Raw genomic sequence first — 20,474 nt, 5'->3', positions numbered from 1 at the left:
CCCTGTCTGTTTTCTTCACTGTCCAGCTTTCACATAATCAGGGATATCATAGTACAGATTATCTCTATTTTGTTTTCCTGTGATGCATCCTCACACTTCTCTGGTTCCTCCATAGCTTCCTTCTGAGTCTCAGCCATCTTTTTATTTCTTGGCTATAATTTTCATTTCGATTGATGAGTAAGCCAAGAATAAAACATCTCTATTTTGATCTCCTTATTGCCACAGTTAAAGCTACATAATTATTCTATAGTCATAATTTTTATCGCCTTAATACTCAACTGTAGTATTGTTTTTGCACTTTCCTTTTCACTTCCATCAGCTCACATCATTCCTGCTTTCTGTCAGTTATATTGTGTCCTCTGTGTATATTAAATTATTGATATCCCTTTCACCAGTTTTCACTCTATCGTCACCTGAATCTATTACATCTATTATTATGTATTCTGCATATAGATTAAACAGATACACCCATGAATGATACCTCTGCCTATTAGAAATAGTGTTTCTCTATATTCTGTTTTACCCATACCTTCTTGTCCAAAATACACTCATACTTTTGTCTGACACCTTTCCATTTTCTTTCTCCATATACTTCATGTCCACAATGATCCATACAACTGAAGGCTTTTCTATAGTCTTTAAACCACAGACTCACTTTCTTCTGAAATTCTTTCATCTGTGCCAGTAGCCACCATATATTTGCAATATGATTTCCAATGGCTCTTTTCTGAATCCAGATTGAACATTGAACATTTCTTGCTTCATATACAGTATGTTAGAAGTCTTTTTGCAAGACTGTGAACATCACTTTGCTTGTGTGGGAAACTAATGTAATGGTTCTATAGTTACAGCACTCTATGATGTTTTCCTTTGTAGGTACTGGATTGTATATTAAATATGTCCAGTCCCTGTGCCATTTTAAAAATATTTGTTTTTCCATCTCTGTTGTTTAGAATAGTTATGGTGGGTATCTTTATTCCTGGTGATTTTTTCTCCCAAGCACTTTGAAAGCAGCTTTCACATTACTTTCTGAAATTGCAGGTTCCTCATCACAGGATTATTTTTCAGAGGATCTGTCATTCATGCATCTTTTCTGTATAGTTTTTTTAGTATATTGTTTCCATCTTGCCTTTATTTTATCCAAATCAGATATTTCCCCTTTTTGATCTCTGAGCAAGCCTAATCTGTTAATCCTGAGGAGGGATGATGCACCATATTCTAGATGTCAGTCTTGGGTGACTCTGCTAGAAATGGAGTCTCATAATGGACTCTAATCTCCTAGTGTCTTTGCTTTCAGCTCTCCTGACACACTCAACATAACAACACCACTGCCATGTTAAGATGGTTTTAGAGGACCCCACAACTCTCAGAAGTGGCTTTTAAAAGGATGCATGGGGTAGGGTTCCCCTTGACATTTTTAGTCCAGTCGTGTCTGACTCTAGGGGGCGGTGCTCATCCCATTTTCAAGCCGTAGAGCCAGCGCTTGTCCAAAGACAGTTTCCATTCCCAGCGTGACTAGGAAACACCATTTTACCTTCCCACCGAGGTGGTACCTATTTATCTATTCGCATTTGCGTGTTTTCGAACTGCGAGGTTGGCGAGGAGCTGGGACAAAGCGATGGGAGCTCACTCCATCATGTGGATTCGATCTTACGACTGCTGGTCTTCTGACCCTGCAGCACAGGCTTCTGAGGTTTAGCCCACAGGGTAAAAAGTAGTTAAAATGGAGTGTCTTGCATTGTACAAGTGCTTTCTGCTAGTGTAAAGCTATCATTGGATGCAAATGAATGTGTATACATGATGGGAAGAACTGTCTTTTAGTTTGAAGAGAACAGCTGTTACATTTTCTTAAACTAGCTTACCAACTTGAAATTTCAAGCTATATTTTTGATTAACAAATAAGTTATCTGAATTTTCAAGGTTGCTTTTTTTAAAAAGTAAATTACTATCAAAGCCTGATAAAAATCAGGTATTTACACGGACATGTATATTGTCACAAGATCAGTTCTAAAAGATTTTTTTAAAGTTTTTGAAAACGTAATAGTGTGTTAGAAAACTATAGCAAATGTGGTCACTCTGTTGATAACAGATTTCACAAATGGACAGTAAACAGACTGTGGTGGATGATAACATCCTATAACCAAAGCAGTTACAATCAGATTATTCCATTTCTGCAACAGCAGTATAGGTACATGCTTGTCTCTGTCTTTGAAACTGGCTTTGCTCCTTTGCCACTCCATCCACCCTGCCTAAATCCCCCTAACCTGAAGAATGTCTTTTTAAATAGCTAATGTTAGGACTCCTATTACCACTAATTCAGCAAAGAAGGGATGTGGTGTATGTGTATGTTCTTTTCTGGCCAATAGGTGTAAAAGAGCTTTCCTGGTCGGCCTGGAAAATTCTAGCTCTTTCTTTGCAGTTGCTGTGACTAGCGGTTGCTATTACACAGTCTCAGTGCAGTTTACCTAGCAAAACTCAGCCTGCAGGAGTCGCCATGATTACTGCAGCTTCCATTCTGGCTGCTTTCCCCTCCTCCATACTGCAGTGCCAGTTCTGTGGTGAGAGAGGGAGGGAGGGAAAGAGTGGTGCGTGTGTTTTCACAGAGTCATACACTTACTATTTTTGTGCCTCTTGGCTGGCAAAATTGTGCCATGATGAATGAGATTTTTGGGGGTCTGTTCCCCAGTATTGCTTATTTTTTCAAAAGTTATGAGGATACCTGAAATGTGGGGTGGAGATTCCAGCTGCTTTAACCCTTTCATTGACAATCCTTTTTAATTTCAGGGTCTGAGTTTTCTGGCTTCACTGAAAATGTGAATTATTTTAAGGTCATATCTGTATCTGTATACCCCCTTCATTTGGAAATACTGTAGTAGTAAACGTGTTTACATTATTGCTGGATTCCACAGTTTCTTACCTGAAGCCAGACTTCCCCTGGCTCCATGCATTTTCATGTATAAATTTCTTAATTATAATAAAGTCTGTATCTTAACTTCTCTGGACTTAGTTTCTCTATTTTTATACAATGTGGAGAATATTGGCCTGCCTCCTAGTGCTATGGAGACTTCTCATTAATCGACTACCTACCCTCTGGCATAAGCTGTGCAACTACAGTTCTGCAGCTGTCTGCCATTGTGAATACCACAGACAGAACAGTATGTAGAAGAATAGATTCTTGCTTGGGAACCATGCAGCAGATGGAATGTGTTGAGCACTTTTTAATTTGGATTGCAGAATCCACATTATTTATTTATTTGTTTGTTTGTTTGTTTGTTTGTTTGTTTGTTTGTTTGTTTGTTTATTTAACTTCTATTCAGCTCAAATATCTCTTATTTGAAGCTAAAGCTATACAGTCTTTGTAGAAACTAGAACAAAATAGCCTAACACAAAGCCCAGAATGCTGTCAAAGAGAGTTTGTCAGGTTGATCACAAATGGCAGATAGAAAATTAGCAGAGTGCTCCATTTTTTAGACATGTAGCTTCTGGCAAATCATGTAGGAAAGCTTTGTAAAGTCTCCAAGTGAGAAGTGGATAAAATAGTGTGAGGTTTCTGGCCTAGGAGGCACTGATGTTATGAGGGTTTGGGGATATAAATGGTACAGATAAATTAATTTCCAGTTTGAGGTTTAGGGATGTCTGTGTTCAGTTTTGTGATTTTACTATCAAAGTACGGAATCCAGGTTCTAACACCCCTTATGGCTTCCTGAAAATGCTATACAGTGGTGCTTCGCTTAGCGATGTTAATCCATCGCTAAGCGAAAAGAAAAAGCCCATAGAAACGCATTAAAACGCGATTAATGCATTCCCATGGGCTAAAAACTCACCTTTAAGCGAAGATCCTCCATAGCACTGCCATTTTCGGTGCCTCTAAAGCGAGGTATCCATGCCTGAAAACAGTGGCCGGCCATTTTGTTTACCTAGCGGCCATTTTGAAACCGCCAATCAGCTGGCCAAAAATGGGGGCTTTGCGATGATCGCTTCCCTGCGATCATCGCAAAGCGCATTTCCCCCATAGGGACCATCGCAAAGCGATCGCTTTTGTGATGGCAAAAAGTCCATCGCAAAGCGATTTCATCGCTATACGGAGCGATTGCTACGCGAGGCACTACTGTATCTTCTTTATTGTTTAGCGGACATCTAGTCCTCAAACCTTAGATCCATGGAGTCAGTGATATTGGACAGACAATTTTCCATAGGAAAAATTCCCAGTGCTTAATTTTTGTACAGGGAAAAAAATTCTTAAAAATATATCATAGATATCAAATATACATAATAATCCAAGATAATATAATGTTGTGAATTCACCATTGGCTGTGTTGCTCAAATAAAAAAAAAATCTGTGATTTATTCAGTTCCAGTTTCAATGAATACACTGCAATATCTCTCCACCCCCCCTTCCCCTTGGGAAGTTTTTCACAGTGTTGCGGATCTCTAATAAATCATGCTGGCTTTCTAGTTAAAATCTGTGTAGTTAATTGATGTTTCTTAGATTTAGATTGTGAGAATGCAAATATGCTAAAGTTCCTTTTAAAGGCTCTTTCACAGACAATAGTGGCGACACTCAAGGTAACTTTTATTAGTACTGCATAACAGAAAATACTGTACAGCAGGGTTCAGGGAACTTTTTTACCTTTTACCCCCCCCCCAAAAAAATTATATAAGCCAACATTACCCCCTTGATTTGAAAGGAAGGAAATTATACAGTATTTGATGAAACCACCCTTTTTCCCACCTTAATTCAAGCCTTGCCTGTTCCTTTTTTCATAGTTTTGTCAGTGTCTCTTTCTCTCACACACACAGAGACAAACACATCCTCTCTCCCTCCCTCCCCCTTTTTTCCTGCCTTAATTCAAGCCTTGCCTGTCCCTTTTTTCATAGTTTTGAGTCAGTCTCTCTCTCACACACACACACGTCTACCCACCCACCCTTCATCCATCCATTTTCCCCATATATTTAAATAAGCTTGATTAAGCCCTCAGTCTCTCGCACCTTCCTTCCCCTCGTTAACTCGATCCTTTCCTGCCTCCTGCTTGCTTGCATTCATTTCCGGAGGAAGCAGTCATTCAAAGCCCTGGATTTATTGATTGCTCAGGGCTATTCCACAGCTGTAGCCAATTAAGCAGGCTTATCTCTGATCTCTGAACAGAGGATTTACAAGTGCCTGCTGCAACCAGGAAGTAACAGGGAGAGGTGGCTTACAATTTTAGGTTTGGATGAAGGGATGGCGCTCTGCTCATTACCCCCATGATTTTCACTTTTACCCCATTTGGGGTAATTTACTCCTGTTCCCCGACCACTACTGTACAGTAATGGTAAACTATTTCTGAGTATTTCTTACCTTGAAAACCCTGTGATCAGACACTCTACATCCCAATCCCAAAGAAGGGAAGTGCCAAAGAATGCTCCAACTACTGTACAATTGCACTCATTTCATGCTAGCAACATTATGCCTCCAAGGCAGGCTTCAGCAGTATGTGGACCGAGAATTCCAAGAAGTGCAAGCTGGATTTCGAAGAGGCAGAGGAACTAGAGACCAAATTGCTAACTTGCGCTGGATTATGGAGAAAGCCAGAGAGTTCCAGAAAAACCTCTACTTCTGCTTCATTGACTACACAAAAGCATGGCAGAAAGTGAGGAGGAATTAAAGAACCTCTTAATGAAGGTGAAAAAAAGAGTGCAAAAAATCATCTGAAGCTCAACATTTAAAAAGAACTAAGATCTTGGCCACTGGTCCAATCACCTCCTGGCAAATAAAAGGGGAAGATATGGAGACAGTGACAGATTTTACTTTCTTGGGCTCCATGATCATTGCAGATGGTGACAGCACCACGAAATTCAAAGACGCCTGCTTCTTGGGAGGAAAGCAATGACAAACCTAGACAGCATCTGAAAAAGCCACCCCTCCCCCGCCTTAATTCAAGCCTTCTGTTTTGCTTGCCTGTTCCTTTTTTCATAGTTTTTTCAGTCTCTTTCTCTCTCTCTCTCTCACTCACACACACACCCTTCCTCCCTCAATTTTCAACAATTAGTCGCTTCAGTTCAGTATGTCCATTTCCTCTTATTAATTATTATAATCCTCACTACCTTAGTACATGCGCTTGTAATCTCTAGATTAGACTACTGTAATGCACTCTACGTGGGGCTCCCTTTGAAGCTGATGTGAAAACTTCAGGTGGTGCAGAATGCAGCGGCCAGACTCCTTACTGGAGTGAGAAAATACCAACATATCTCTCCTACTCTGGCCATGCTGCACTGGCTGCCCATCCGTTTCCGCATTGACTTCAAAGTGTTAATGCTTACATATAAGGCCCTAAACGGTTTAGGACCCCGATACTTGGCAGAACGCCTGCTCCCACCTAGATCTACTCGGATCACCCGCACAAGCCAGGAGGTGAGGCTGAGGAGTCTTAACGCTGAGGGAGGCCCGGAAGGAAAGGACACGAAACCGGGCCTTCTCAGCGGTGGCTCCTCGCCTCTGGAATAACCTTCCTCCGGTAATTCGTGCGGCCCCTACGCTGGGCACTTTTAAGAGTCAACTAAAAACATGGTTGTATGTTCAGGCCTTCCCTCCTGTCAATATTTAATTCTTTCTTTATTTTTTCTTTCATGCATTATTTGTTTTATTATTGTATGTGTTATGGACTGTTTGTAAAATTCTTATGTTTTATTGTATACACCTTATTGGAAGCCGCCCAGAATGGTCGACCAGACCAGATGGGCGGGATATCAATCAATCAATCAATCAATCAATCAATCAATCAATCAATCAATCAATCAATCAATCAATCAATCAATCAATCAATCAATCAAATAAATTTAAACAAGCTCAATGAAGCCACCCTTTCCCCCGCCTTAATTCAAGCCTTGTTTTGCTTGCCTGTTGCTTTTTTCATAGTTTTGTATCAATCTCTCTCTCTCTCATACACGCACACATCCATCCACCCTCCCTCCCCCCCCATTTTCTGCATACATTTAAACAAGCTTGATGAAGCCGTCCGTCTCTTGCACCTTCCTTCCCTCGTTAACTGAAGCCTTTCTCTCCTCCTGTTTGCTTGCAGTCATCTCTGGCAGAAGCAGTTATTCACAAGCCCCGCATTGATTGACTGCCTGGAGCTATTCTACAGCTGTAACCAATTAAGCAGGCTTATCTCCGTTCTCTGAAAGAACAGATTTACAAGTGCCATGCCGCAACCAAGGAAGTAACAGGGAGAGGTGGCTTACAATTTGAGGTTTGGCTGCAAGTTAGCGCTCTGCTCATTACCCCCAGGATTTTCACTTTTACCCCATTTGGCGTAATTTACCCCTCTTCCCCGACCACTGCACTAGACATTCTGCTCCCCAAGAAAGGAGACACCAAAGAGTGCAATAACTATTAAACCATTGCATTAATTTCCTGTGCAAACAAAGTGATGCTCAAGGTGTTGCACAAGTGTTCCATGGGTGCTGTGCACTCCCCTCTCCCATCTCCTCTGTGCACTCACCCATTTCCTAGGCAAAGTGTACTTCCTTCCCCTCCTCAGCACAACTGCTCACTCACCAATCACAGTGCATGGTTCCCTCCTCTGCCGCCTCTGACAGTCACCCACCCAAAGGCAGTGCTGGAAGATACTGGCCTCTTGGACAGCTAGGTTCAGAAGGGACATTGAATGCATTCTGCCTTGTTTGTTTATGTAGAACATAGTGATCGTGTTGTCTGCGGCCATTTGTACTACTTTGTCCTGACTATCAATTCGAATGTGTGCAAATCCTTTATCACAGCTAGCATTTCCAACTTGTTTATATGCTACTGTTTTTCACAGCTGGACCAGTGTGCATAGATTTGATGACCCAAACAATGTATTCCCCAGCCTGTCAGACTCACATCCATTGTTATCTGGATGCAAAGTTGGAGCTGCTTGAACAGTCTTCCAAGAGAAAGATTGGAAATGTTTGTCCATCACAGCTGTTCTGCCAAATCCTCAGTGATGACCAATTTCTTTTTGTTGCTCTCTACCAGAAAGCTGAAAGATGCTGGACACCATACTTGAAGATACCTCATTCTCAACCAGGTATGTGGAATTATTGCAGCTGCAATGCCATAATGTTTCTGAGTTGTGTGTGGTGATGGATGCCTTTGGTTTGAACTTGTTTGTCAACTCCAGGAGTTTGTCTATCCTGTCTGGAGATAGGTAAGCTTTCAGTTTTTGAAGTCAGCACAGCTCCGAAGTATTGTAACTTCCGATCTGGTGTTAAACACGACTTTTTGAAGTTTACATGAAGGTTGAGATCTGACAAAAGGTGCAAGGTGAAAGCCACATATTTTCCCACCTTGCCCTTCAAATTTGCCATAGTCAACCAGTACGGGAATATAGTTATGCCACGAATTCTGAGATATGCTGCAAGAGTTTTATACACTTCATGAAGACTCTGGGTGCTATCTATAGATCAAAAGGAAAGAAGTGCTTTGAACTCATAGGTCTTGTTGCCCAGAGCAGAATGTAGAAAATGCCAGTGATCCAAATGGATGGTAATGTGGAAATAAGTGTCCTTGAGGCCTACTGCAGCAAATCAGTCTCCTTTCTTTGAGAAGCGGTTAAATTCCTAGTATTAGAAATCCTGGATTTCTTGGTGAGAGATAGGTTTACATCTCTCATGTCTAAGATGGGCCTCAGGGCCTTGTCCTTTCCGGAGACAGTAAAATAATGGGAGTAGAAACCATCACCGAGAGACTCAAGAGGGGCTCTCTGTGTGGCATCCTTATGAAGTGTGGCTATAACTTCTTCCAGAACATGAAATGGTGCTATAAGTTTGAAATAGCCAGTTGGAAGGAGGGAGATAAACTGTATGACATAGCCATGTTTGACTATGGTCAGGACCTAGTCATAATTGATGACAATATGCCAGGAGTGGTAATATGGTGACGAATAGTCAGAAGGCTGTGGATATCAGTGCATGGGAAGTCAAAGTTGCTGCTTTAGACCTGCTGTTCTCATGTTTTGAGATGGTGGTTTTTCATTTGGATTTCTCTGCAGGTTGTCTGAAATACTGAGAAAATGTCGCAGAAAGAGGTTTGTACCTCTCTGAGGGAATAGGAAAGTTAATGTATCCAGAAAGGTTCACAATCAAATGGTAAATCTTTTTTCGAGAACTGGGATCACCAGAGATTCCTGCTGATTTCAACCAGGCATGATGTCTTAGTGCTACTACTGCTGCCATGTCCTCTACACTGGAGTCAGTGATGTGTATGGTGGCATGCATCACTTGGGTTGCCAGGGCCATTGCCTCCTGTGGAAAGGTTAAGGACAAAACTTTCTTATCCTCTGGCGGGCTGTTAAGGAGAGATTGAATCTTGTCTCAGAGGAATCTATAGTATGTACCCATCACTGCTTGATAATTTACCATTCTTATGCCCAGGGCAAATACTTCTTCCTATCATGTCCATTTTATGCCCCTCCATATTGCTTGGAGCCCTATGATGATGACATCTAACCTGGTCTAACAAGCTTCAACAATGATAGAGTTGGGGTGTGGAAGTTTCAGGAAGAAAGTGGCTTCTTTATAAAGATTTTATAAAGATTTTTAATCTGCCTTGAGATTGAGGGCAAAGTAGATGGCTTTTGCCACAATTATTTAACCTCACTTAAAGGGAAGGGAGGATACTAATATGGACAGGGAGGAGCCACATTCTTGTTAATTTGGCCATAAACAGGTTTGACCTTGGTGGAGGTGGCAGTTGGACTTCCATTTGCAGCACTCTGGACATACCAAGTATAAGATCTGAAATATTGGGGGGTGGGAGTGGGGTTTGGTTGTCTCCAAGATAGATAAAAGTTCCTTATATGACTCAATCATTAAAATAAGAGCCGTCACTAATGGTGTTATCTTTTTGTGTAGGAGAATGCCTGTCTTTATTGTGTTTGGACAAGGATGGCTGAAGACAAATCAATATGGTAAATGCATCTGTATTTTTATGTTTCCTTACTCAGTTTGGATGCCCCTTGTGTTCTGACCAAGTGGTCAGGGTTGCTTATATTTGCTGGATTAGCTGACTCCATTATGGAGAATGGCTGAATGCAGATGAGGCCCATCCTTGGGACATTTTTTTTCTTTGGACACTGGGCTCAAACAAACAAAATCATCATGCTTCTCATGGTTTTTACTTTTACGTGATGGTGGATAGGATAGGTTGTTGATGCCTTAGCAGCCAGAGCCTGGTGGCTTTGGTTTTTTTAATCTTTTTATTTCTGACTTGAGAGTCTGTATCCAGAAGTCTTTCCCTCTTCTGTGCAGAGGAGGGCACCAGTTTCGATGATGATGTCGATTTCAATGTTGAGGGATTGTTCTCAATTTCAGAAGTTTGTGTTTGTTGGCTGGGCTCTGTTGACTGAGCGGATTGGTCCTTGAGGGATCTTGTTGAGGTTGTCTCTGACTGAAGCACCTCCATAAGAAACTGTTCAGAAGGACTTTTAAAAATGGATACTTTTGAAACCAAGGTAGTCCTTTTAGCAATAATGTAAACCATTTGCAATAATTTCTCCCAGAGATAAATCTTAAGAACTGTCGTTTTTAATGGCTACTTTAGTGAACTTTTAACAGATCTGACAATTCTGTTTGATGCTCCTCATTCAGGCAATAAAGGCACTTGGATTGTCTGTCAGTGAGGGGGATCTTAGTGCAGGTGGTGCACTTCTTAAATGGGCCCACAATTTTTAAAAGGACAAAAATAACTGGGAGAGGGACAAAGGACAGAATAGTAAGTAGAAGTATATAGAAACAATTATGAGTTTCGATTGTGAGAAAAAGAAACACAGGCTCTAAAGAAGCTCCCAAGCAATGGCAGCAAGAAGGGAATTAGCTTCAGGATGGGGAACATATGTAGTGGAGAGGACATGGACTAACAATTTCTTTAGACTCTAGAATATTTCAAAGATGTTCGCAGCTGCGCAAAAGGAACCCATATGTGTGATTCAGAGACCACGATGAAGAAATTGCACTTGCTGCAGCATCCATGTCATCTTCAAGGGTCGCCCATGTAGAACGCATTGCAAGTAGTCTAACCAGGAGGTTACGAGTGTGGACTACTTTGGCTAGTTTATTCCTCTTCAGAAATGGTTGTACCTGGTGAAACAGCAGAAAGCATTTCAAGCTACGCTACAGTAGCATCAAGTGACAAAGACAAAGCTAAGAGTACTCTCAAACACTCCACCTGCCCTTTCAGGTCTCCTACCAAACCAAACCTGGGAAGCACAGATCCTCTTCTTGGATTCAGTTTCCATTTTATGGGCCCTCATCAGGCCTGTTAGAACCTCCAAATATTGGTCCATCACTGCACAACATGAGTCCAACACAATTATAAGGAGAGATAAAGCGGTGTCATCAGCACATTAATGAAACCCAACCCCAAATAATCTAATTACAATTCCTAGCAGTTTCATATAGATACCAAACAGCATGGGAGACAGAATGGAACCCTGCATCACCCCACAGCTTAATAACTGTGGGGCTGAGATGTCCCCCAATTACACTTTTTGAAACTGGTTCCATACAGAGAAATGGAACCTCTGTAATACAGTGCCACCCTCTTCAATTTTACAGAGTTGGTCCAAAAGGACGTAACAATTAGCAGTATCCAGTATAAGAATTATCTGACACCACCTCTGAGGCCAACTCATGACAAGTTGGATAGTTGAGTGGGCAGTAAATCAGCAGCAGTTCTGTTGTGACTATGGCCCATCAACACTGGTATTAAGGTGTATAGGTTTTTTTGTTAAAGAGATATAGTCCTTTTGGATGTTGGCAACTCCTCCCCTACTGCAAACTGTTTGACGTAGATGAAGAAATCTTGAGGTGTGAGATAACACCAGAGAACGTTCAGAATCTCAGCATTGATGCAGAGAATACTGTAATATACTGGATCTCAAGAAAAATGCCAATTTTACAGGATTTTTTTTAAACTATATTTTTAAAAGGCAAATAACTTCAGGAAGGAATCAACACATGCGAGAAACAATGGCCCTCTTCTTTATTTGCATTTAATAGGCCACCCACATTCTACCTCCCAACTATTGTAAAATGTTTCAGAATTTAACAAAAATGAAAAACAATTTTAAAATATTCATAAATATTAATTCCTTCATATTCATGAATCATGGTTATATGCTACAACTGATAAGCAGTTTTTTGAACTTGTTCAACAACAAAAAACAAGACAAATCTAAGACTTGAATAGAATAATTCTAATACACTACCTGATCTTATTTTTTTTGTATTTGTTTACAAAAGATGGGAGTGTTCTAGAAAACATCTCAGAAAATTATTTAAATATGCAGACAGGTAAAAGTCAGAGTAGTGACTTTGATAAGGTATCTAGATTCCAAGGCATATGGAAATAAATTAGTTAATAAGATCATACTATTTGTTAATTAGACCACTCATGAAAGCATGTTATGAAAATATCATTCTTATCCAGCAACCAATGAGAGGCATATTTCTAATATATTAGGGCAACTATTCCTAAATATTCCTATTACTACCATTATACAACTTCACATTTATCACATTATTTGAGATAACCTCTTCCAGCCATGGCTAGACTTTCTCCATTTATTCCCGATTGGAAGAGGAAGAAGTTAATCTCCATTTTGTTCTTAATCTGAAAGGCTAATCCTCAGGACTGCTATCTGGCCCTTGTTCCTTCTGCTGCTGTGGATTATAAGAGAAGACTGGCAACTTGCTTGCCCAGGACAGGAGAACACATAGCTGTCTGCTGTGCATATTTGCTGAACCGCAATGTAGTTGCTGTTTTTCCTCAGTCCTATTTTACATGTCGGAAAAGAAAGTAGTAGCAGCTTTCTTGGGACAATCAGGAGAACATGCTGCCATTGCAATGAAACTCAATTTCTTAGGAAGAAACCCAGCTAACTGTTCTGGATGACACCAAGTCCTGCAGTCCAGACTCTCTTGCTTCAGCAGCTATTTTGAACAAGCAGCACAAAGGTCTGTTTCTTCTTTCCACTCTCCCTTAGGCCCCCCTCCAAATATGAAATTACTGTTCACCAACAGTAATAGATCAAACTTAAGACCTGGCTCTTTAGGCAGGCTTTTCCTCATGTCATAACCTGATTATTTTTCCTATCTTGAACTATATTATTACTGTCGTTTTTATTATATTGTTTTTACTTTTTATCTATCGTTAGCCGCCAAGCATAGATTTTGGTCTAGATGAGTGGTATACATTTAATAAATAAAAATAAATAAGATCCTTATTCTTTAATGTAACCAGTAGGTGGGCAGTGTGGATGGTGGTGGATGGCAGAGATGATACTTGCCTCAGAAGAGGGAAGTACAGCGATCCTTGAGCCACGTGTGTGGTCTGCCACTGAGAGAAGGCAGGCTGGAGCTACCATGCTACTTTAACAAAGCTGAGGTGAAGGCAGGAAAAGAGGAAAGGCCCCAGTGAACACTCAACAGGTGCACCTAACATAACCTCCCTCGCTGTTACAATGTCTGTAACTACAATGTTGAATTCTAGTACAGTCATTCCCCGCTTTACGATTGCCCCGCATTACGATGAAACTGCATTACGATGATGTTTTCCGATCGCTTTAGCGATCGCAGAACAACAGTCTAAATAGTTTTTCGCTTTACGATGATCGGTTCCCTGCTTCGGGAACCGATTCTTCGCAAAACGACGATTTTCCAACAGCTGATCGATGGTTTCAAAATGGCCACCGGGTAAATAAAATGGCTCCCCGCTGTTTTCTGAGACGGATTCCTCGCAAGACAGCCACCAAAAATGGCCGCCCTATGGAGGATCTTCGCTGGATGGTGACTTTCCAGCCCATTGGAACGTATTGAAGGGGTTTCAATGCGTTTCAATTGGCTTTTTATTTTCGCATTACGTTTTCGTTCTACAGCGATTTCGCTGGAACGAATTAACGTCGTAATGCGAGGCACCACTGTAATCGCTAGAGCCCATTTTATGACTTCTGAGATAATGCAAAGTGGCCTCTACCCTGCAAATGAGACAGGACTTGGAAGTAACTTTACAGTAAATTATCTGTAACTAGTTGTTTTTTAGGTAATGTGTAATATAAGAATTGGTTACACAGTTACAGTAGACTTACCAAAACAAGCAGTTAAAGTTCTCAATGGAGTATATTAATGTGCAAGACACCAAACTATTTATGTGACTGGAGCATCATGACAATTCACTACCATAAAGGTCACAAAGAGTTCTGTCAAAAAAACTATGTTCGAGACTGAGAAAAGCAATTGACTCTTATTGCAACATTGAAAATAGTTCTAACTGCTGCAAGGCATTGTGGAACACCTTAGTTTTACAGCTGAAAGATGGATCACTATACCAGAGCAGTCACTTTGCCTTGCTTCCAATATGTAGCAGAACTGCAGTAGAAGCCATTCTTTAGGTTCAGTTCTGCTTTCTTTGCATGGTAGGCATGGGTATCTCTTATTATTATTATTTATTCAATTTATACCCCGCCTATCTGGTCGGTGAGGACCACTCTCTACTACAAGTTCCCTACTGACTGTGGGATTGGGGCACAACCAACTTTTAAATTAGGTAACATGTAAACTAGATGTTTGTGTCTACCAACTGCATCTGTTCCTCAAGAAGTATGACTTGTTTGAAGTATTACATACCTTGGTTTACTTCTGTTTGGATTACTGCAATGTGCTCTACATGGGACAGCCTCTGAAGACAGGCTGTTAATTGGGAATGATTACCATGACTGTTTGACCTCTGTTACAACAGCTTCATTGGCTGCCAGTTTGTTTCCAGGCCTTATTCAAAGTACTAGTTGACCTTTAAAGCCTTTTATGGCTAATGTGCATATGATGCAGGCCTTTTAATATTAAATTTGTTTTAACTAATTATTGGTTTCAAATTTTTGTATGCCTCCTTGGGTCCTCACTAGGGGAGAAAAGCAAGATAAAAATCATACAAATATGCAAACATGTAGTAATTTTAGAATTCCAGCTATTAATTTTTATTCCTAGCGAGATATTTGTTTTACATGCAATATAAAACAAGTATCTTGCTGGTTAAGATAAACAGATGAAATATGCAAGGTCTGCATATTTTATCCCATAAATCCATCTTTATGATATAAAGATGGATTTTCTCACTATCCATTAAATGTGTCCACCTTGAGTTGGGAACTGTTGGGAAAATGAAAGCTGAATATGGTAGGTTTCAGTATTGTACCTAAGTAAGAGTAAGACAAGCTTTGTACAAGACATCCAGGTAATATTGGATATCACAGCAGCTATCATTCCCCCTTGTGCCTCAATCCTTAGCATTTTTTCCCTCTGGTTGAAGTAAATCCTGGTCCCTTTCATCTTACTTAGATGATAGTCCTAAATAGGAATATGTCCAACTGAACCCAGTGGATCAGAACTACAAATATACATTGGATTCCTGCCTCACATTGCTGTTTTTACCATGTTCAGTCATTTAGAAATGCTTTCATCATCTTTATCAGGCTCAGACTTACCCCCATCCATTCAGTTTGTATGTAGATAAAAGCAGGAGACATTGGAGCCACTATCTATGGCATTTCCACATAAACAGTCAGCAACAAGTTGGTGCAATAGTCACTCTGTAGGGGAGGGCAGTCATGCATTCAAAACTCAAGATAATCTTTGTGGCCCACATATACATTTGGAGCTATGCTTTGAATATAGTGGCCAAAGTCTTGTTGCTTAGTATGGTAAATCACACTAGAGCAGGCCCACTGAATCAGTGGGGATTTGGTGAGTCAACTCTGCAAAATTGATTCAAATAGGCCTGTTCTACCTGCAGCTAGACATGGGCACTTCATATACGTATCTACAGATACAAAATATGAACTGCAGCACCACAGGTACTGCACTGGCCCAATTTCCACCCCCAGAACTGGCTGGCCTACTCACTGGGCTCTGCATGGTTTTCCTTCGGTGGTGGCACACCAGTCCTGGCAGTAGCCCAGCCAACCAAGTCAGTGTGGAGGCAAGACAGGGAATCTCCCCACTCAGCCAGTGAGCCTGCTCTGTGTGATGTTGGTTCTGGGAATAGGAATTGGGCCAGCACAGCATCTGTGGTGCCATGGTTCATACGAGGTGGTGCTGATAAGTTTTCATTGAGCCTTTCCCAGAAAAAAATGAGCTAGGAAGCTGTAACTGCCACACTATTCAACACAATCCCCCCAGGAAGTCAATGCACTTGTGACATATGTCCTATAGCTTCTTAAGTCTCTGCAAATAAAATTCTCCCAACTGCTGGTGTAACCACTCATTTGAAGCATTAGTTGCCTCCAGAACACTCCCAAATTGTTGTCCCTTTAGGTGTTAAAATTTTGAGTTTGCTGAACAGATAACAGTCAGGAGGAGCCAGGTTGGGAGAATAGGATGGACGGAGCATCACCTGAAAGCCTAAGGACGTCAGTTTTGCCATTGTTTCACCTGCAGTGTGTGACAAGGCATCGTCATGCAACAGGATGACATCTTTGGAGAGCTTTCCTGGAGAGTTTTTCCTTGATTTTTGCCTCAGCTTTGTCAATAAGGCACAGTAATATTTTGTATTGATGGTTGAACCCTGTTGGAGGTAGTCGACCAGCAGAACTCCCTTCTTATCCCAAAAACCTGTTGCCATTTGCTTCTGCACCGACCTTTGCACTCGGAACTTCTTTGGCCTGTGGGAATCACTGTGCCTCCATTCCTTAACTGTTCCTTTGTCTCAGCATCATAACAACAGATCCATGTCTCATCACCAGTTACCAGTTTGCACAGGAAATCTGACTCATTTCTTTCAAAATGTTCCAAAACACCCACCGATGACTCCACACGTTTCCTCTTTTGTTCGGTTGTCAAAAGTTTGGGGATCCACTTTGCTGCTAGCTTTCTCATTTCCAAGTCATTGTGGATAATAGCACCAACTCTCTCACGTGATATTCTCAGATATATAGCAATACTTTTGGCTGCTATTTGGCGGGCCTCCATGATCATGTCATGGATGGCTTTCACATTTGCAGGCACAGAGACAGAAACAGACCTTCCACTGGGTATCTCACTTTCAACACTGAAATGGCCAGTTTTAAAACTGACAACTCAACATTTAACTGTTGCATATGAAGGGCCACTGTCACCCAGTTTGTGACATTTCATCATGGATCTGCTTTGCATCTTTCCCTTGGAGAAAAAGGAACTTGATTATGGTCCTATGTTCTTCCATATTGAACTTTTCTGGAGGTGCCGCCATGTTCACTTTGGACCTGAACATGAAAGTTAAAATCATAGGTAGTTGATTTTTGCACCATTGAATACAGACAAATTGGCCAACACACCCTGCAATTTATAGCTTCCTAGCTCAGCACCCCCTCGTATTTCATATCCCTGGATACAAAATGCCCATGTCACCCATGTCTAGTTGCAACTTTAACATAAAAGTTTTGAATCAGTGGAATTTGCAGAATTGATTCACCAAATCCATGAGTTCAGCGGGCCTACTCTAGTGTGATTTACTTCGCGAAGCAACAGGATTTTGACCAATTTCTCTAAGCCTAATTTGCCAGGCGGTCTAGTTTAATGCAAAATATTTAGATGACATCCCATCTGTTTATTTTGTGGTACACTTTGATTACTTAACCTTTCATTGTGTATTGAAAGCTTAACAGGCAATTTTATCCTGGAGTTTAAACTTTTCTCTAACCCATAAAAGCACCAGGCAATTCAATTTAACAGTACACAGCCGAAACAAACTTCACGTACATCTCATGACACTAATGAGTTTAGAATTTTCTAAGCTATTTTTAGCTTGGTTCTGTATCTCCTGCCAATAGTCAGAATTCCAACATTTGCTTCCTTTCAAATGCTCAAGAAACATTTTCATCGATGTTTTCAATTACATACATTTACAATTGGTTTAATCAGTTAAAAGCAATTTAATCAAAATCTTAAATTATCTGGCATCCAGCCTAAGGAGTAATGTTTTTCTCTTCTTCTCATTTCAGAAATGCACTCCAGCCCCAGAGCACATTTAAAGTCTACCAGAAGTCTACAGAACAGAAGATGATTTTAATAGTAACTATCTAGGTAACAAAGCCACTAACTAATGTATTAAAAAAATAATATTATAGCAAAATTAATGTATACATTTTTACTAAAGGGCAGCAGTACAATTTTTCTGCTTTGCATCTCTTGTCATAAGCAATCCCAAAGCAGCAGAGATCAATAAAACCATGTTAGGTCACTATAATTTCAGAGACAAGGTAGCTTTTGAGGCTTACAAGACTCGGAGAGCCCACTGTAGAACCTGGGGGCAAAAAATTATTACATTTAACAGAAGCAAGCCCAGCACCAACATTTGGCTAAAGCATGTTCCAGAGAAACTGCAAACTTTTAGAATCTACTTGAGGTACCAGTTTTATTACAAGCGATGTACATTTCATCTAGTTTTTGGAGACACAAGGCTGCCTGTCATTCAGGATCTTTCTCACTGCCTTCTATCTAAGCATGTCTTCCATGCACTTCAGTTCTGTCCAGCTATCCTTACGTAATGGCAGAAAGCTAGCCTGTCTTGGGGATATTAGTGGTCTAATAAAGGTGTTGTCCAACCCTATTCTTGGACTTTTACACAAGGACCATGTGGCCTTTTTCCCTATAAGAGAAACTAATTATGATATGCAATGTTCCGCTAATTTTGATGTTTTGAAATCTCTGTGTAAACTGTCTGAAAATCTGTTTTTTTATTTGCTTCTGTGACATATGTTTAAATAAAAGAGCAGGAAAGACAGCACATTTAAGACATCAATATTTGACGAATCTATCACGTTAATACACTATACTGGAAAAAAAAATCTTTTCTAATATAAGTGTTCCAGCTTATCATTCTTGCTAGGGTCGTTTCACTTACCTTATTTTGGTCTAAAATAAGACTTTTGTCAGAGCAGATCCACTGCAAATCAGTGGAACTGAGTCTTGTCTAATTTGATTTCAGTGAGTCTGCTCAAAACCTGGATTTAACCCCATTATGAATATAGTCTACAAAGTGAGACAATCTTTAAATTCAATTTTTTGTGGAATTTAATACATATGGTACAAATAGTTCTAGAAAGTGTGCCTTGGTGTAAAGTTTCAGCACAACGTTTTCTAAAGAAATAAATTAAAATGGGGTAATGTACATAAAGGAAATCTAGCACATAAGTAAACATACATATGTTTGTATTTAAGTAAATGGTGAGAGCCCATGCATGTCCAATTTCCCCGTGTACCCTGGGGGATCAGATGGGCAAGATCCAGTACCAGGATTTTGTTGCTGGAACAGTGGGATCCAACTAAAATGGTTTGGGATGATCTCCTTTCCCAACTGCAGCCTATCACCCCAACCTGCTTTAGAGACCTGTGAAACCTTTGTAGTCAGTTTTTAAGCAGTTCCAAAAGCTGGAAAATGAAGAGAAAGAAATGAATATTTTCTTGTGCTGACATTGTAGCAACAGCACTACACTAGATTTAGACCAATATGTTGTGACCCAAAAGCTATGTGTAAAACGTTCACTGCATATGTTCTAAGATTCCAGGACCTGATACATTAGGACATTTATCTTTCCAAACACTTACCAGCAATATTTAGATTAGTTACATATATATGGACATTTGTCATGTTGACAAAACTAGAGATAAACCTGGAGTGTCCAGTCTGAGAATAAAGAACTGCCAAATCCAGATAACGCAAATGGAGAGGAGTGTCAAAAATCACCTTCAGTAGATCAACCTTCTATCAACAAAGAAAAACCAAATGGCTACAGACTGATACCTGTATTATCATATTCTTTTCATGGCCAGCTGTGGTTCTAATCACTTGATTTAGAGTAACATAATCTGAAGGACAATTCAGATTTTAGAAAAAAAGAAAAGTTATTTTGGTCTATACCAGCCACCTGATCTATGCACTGAAGGCAGCAACACCTTCAGTTTATCCATCTTGTCCAACAGCTGCTATAGTCATCTCCTTTAGAAAAATGGAAGCCAATACACATCAATAGCGAGATTCAATGTTATGCTAAGAGCTTCTTCCCTGGCAATTATTGTAAATACTGTCAGTAGTCCCAATAAGTATTCATTCCAGCATTAATGTGACAATTCACTGCTAGAAGATATACCCCTTTATTCCAGCATACTGCAAAAGAGTAAAACAAAATTTGAATGTTTAATTTCCCTTCTCACAAAAGAAATCAGTAACAGGCCAAATGAGTAAACTGTCACATGATCTTTCTAGGAAGTTAAAAATGTGACATTGGGAGGTTTTCTACCTAACTGTATTACTGGAAAGCCTGGCTATGGCAGAAGAATACAAGCCTGCAGTACTCCTTTAGTGCCAATAAAAACTGCTGAATTCATCACTGTATATTCTTTTCAACATTAACTAAGAAATCCATGAACTGTAGCAAAGATACAGGATACCTCAACATGTTCCAAAGTTCGTAAGTAAACAGCCT

General features: G+C 40.2%; 1 long non-coding RNA gene across 3 annotated transcripts in view; it reads left to right on the top strand.

Moving 5' to 3' along the window:
* Positions 1–18,777, top strand: part of LOC140706499 (uncharacterized) — a 60,933-nt gene extending 42,156 nt beyond the window's left edge. The window contains exons 4-8 of one of the 3 annotated variants that reach the window (XR_013544480.1): positions 7,059–7,229; positions 7,997–8,048; positions 9,012–9,047; positions 9,874–9,929; positions 17,991–18,777. This is a non-coding gene — a long non-coding RNA (uncharacterized LOC140706499). The remainder of the gene's footprint in view (positions 1–7,058; positions 7,230–7,996; positions 8,049–9,011; positions 9,048–9,873; positions 9,930–17,990) is intronic. The other 2 variants (XR_013544481.1, XR_013544482.1) reach the window with 2 other exon arrangements.
* Positions 18,778–20,474: the final 1,697 nt, after the last annotated feature.

This window comes from Pogona vitticeps, chromosome 4 (assembly GCF_051106095.1).
Source record: "Pogona vitticeps strain Pit_001003342236 chromosome 4, PviZW2.1, whole genome shotgun sequence".
NCBI lineage: Eukaryota > Metazoa > Chordata > Lepidosauria > Squamata > Agamidae > Pogona > Pogona vitticeps.
The sequence above is the reverse complement of the archived record's forward strand: the minus strand, read 5'-3'. Positions and strand labels throughout refer to the sequence as shown.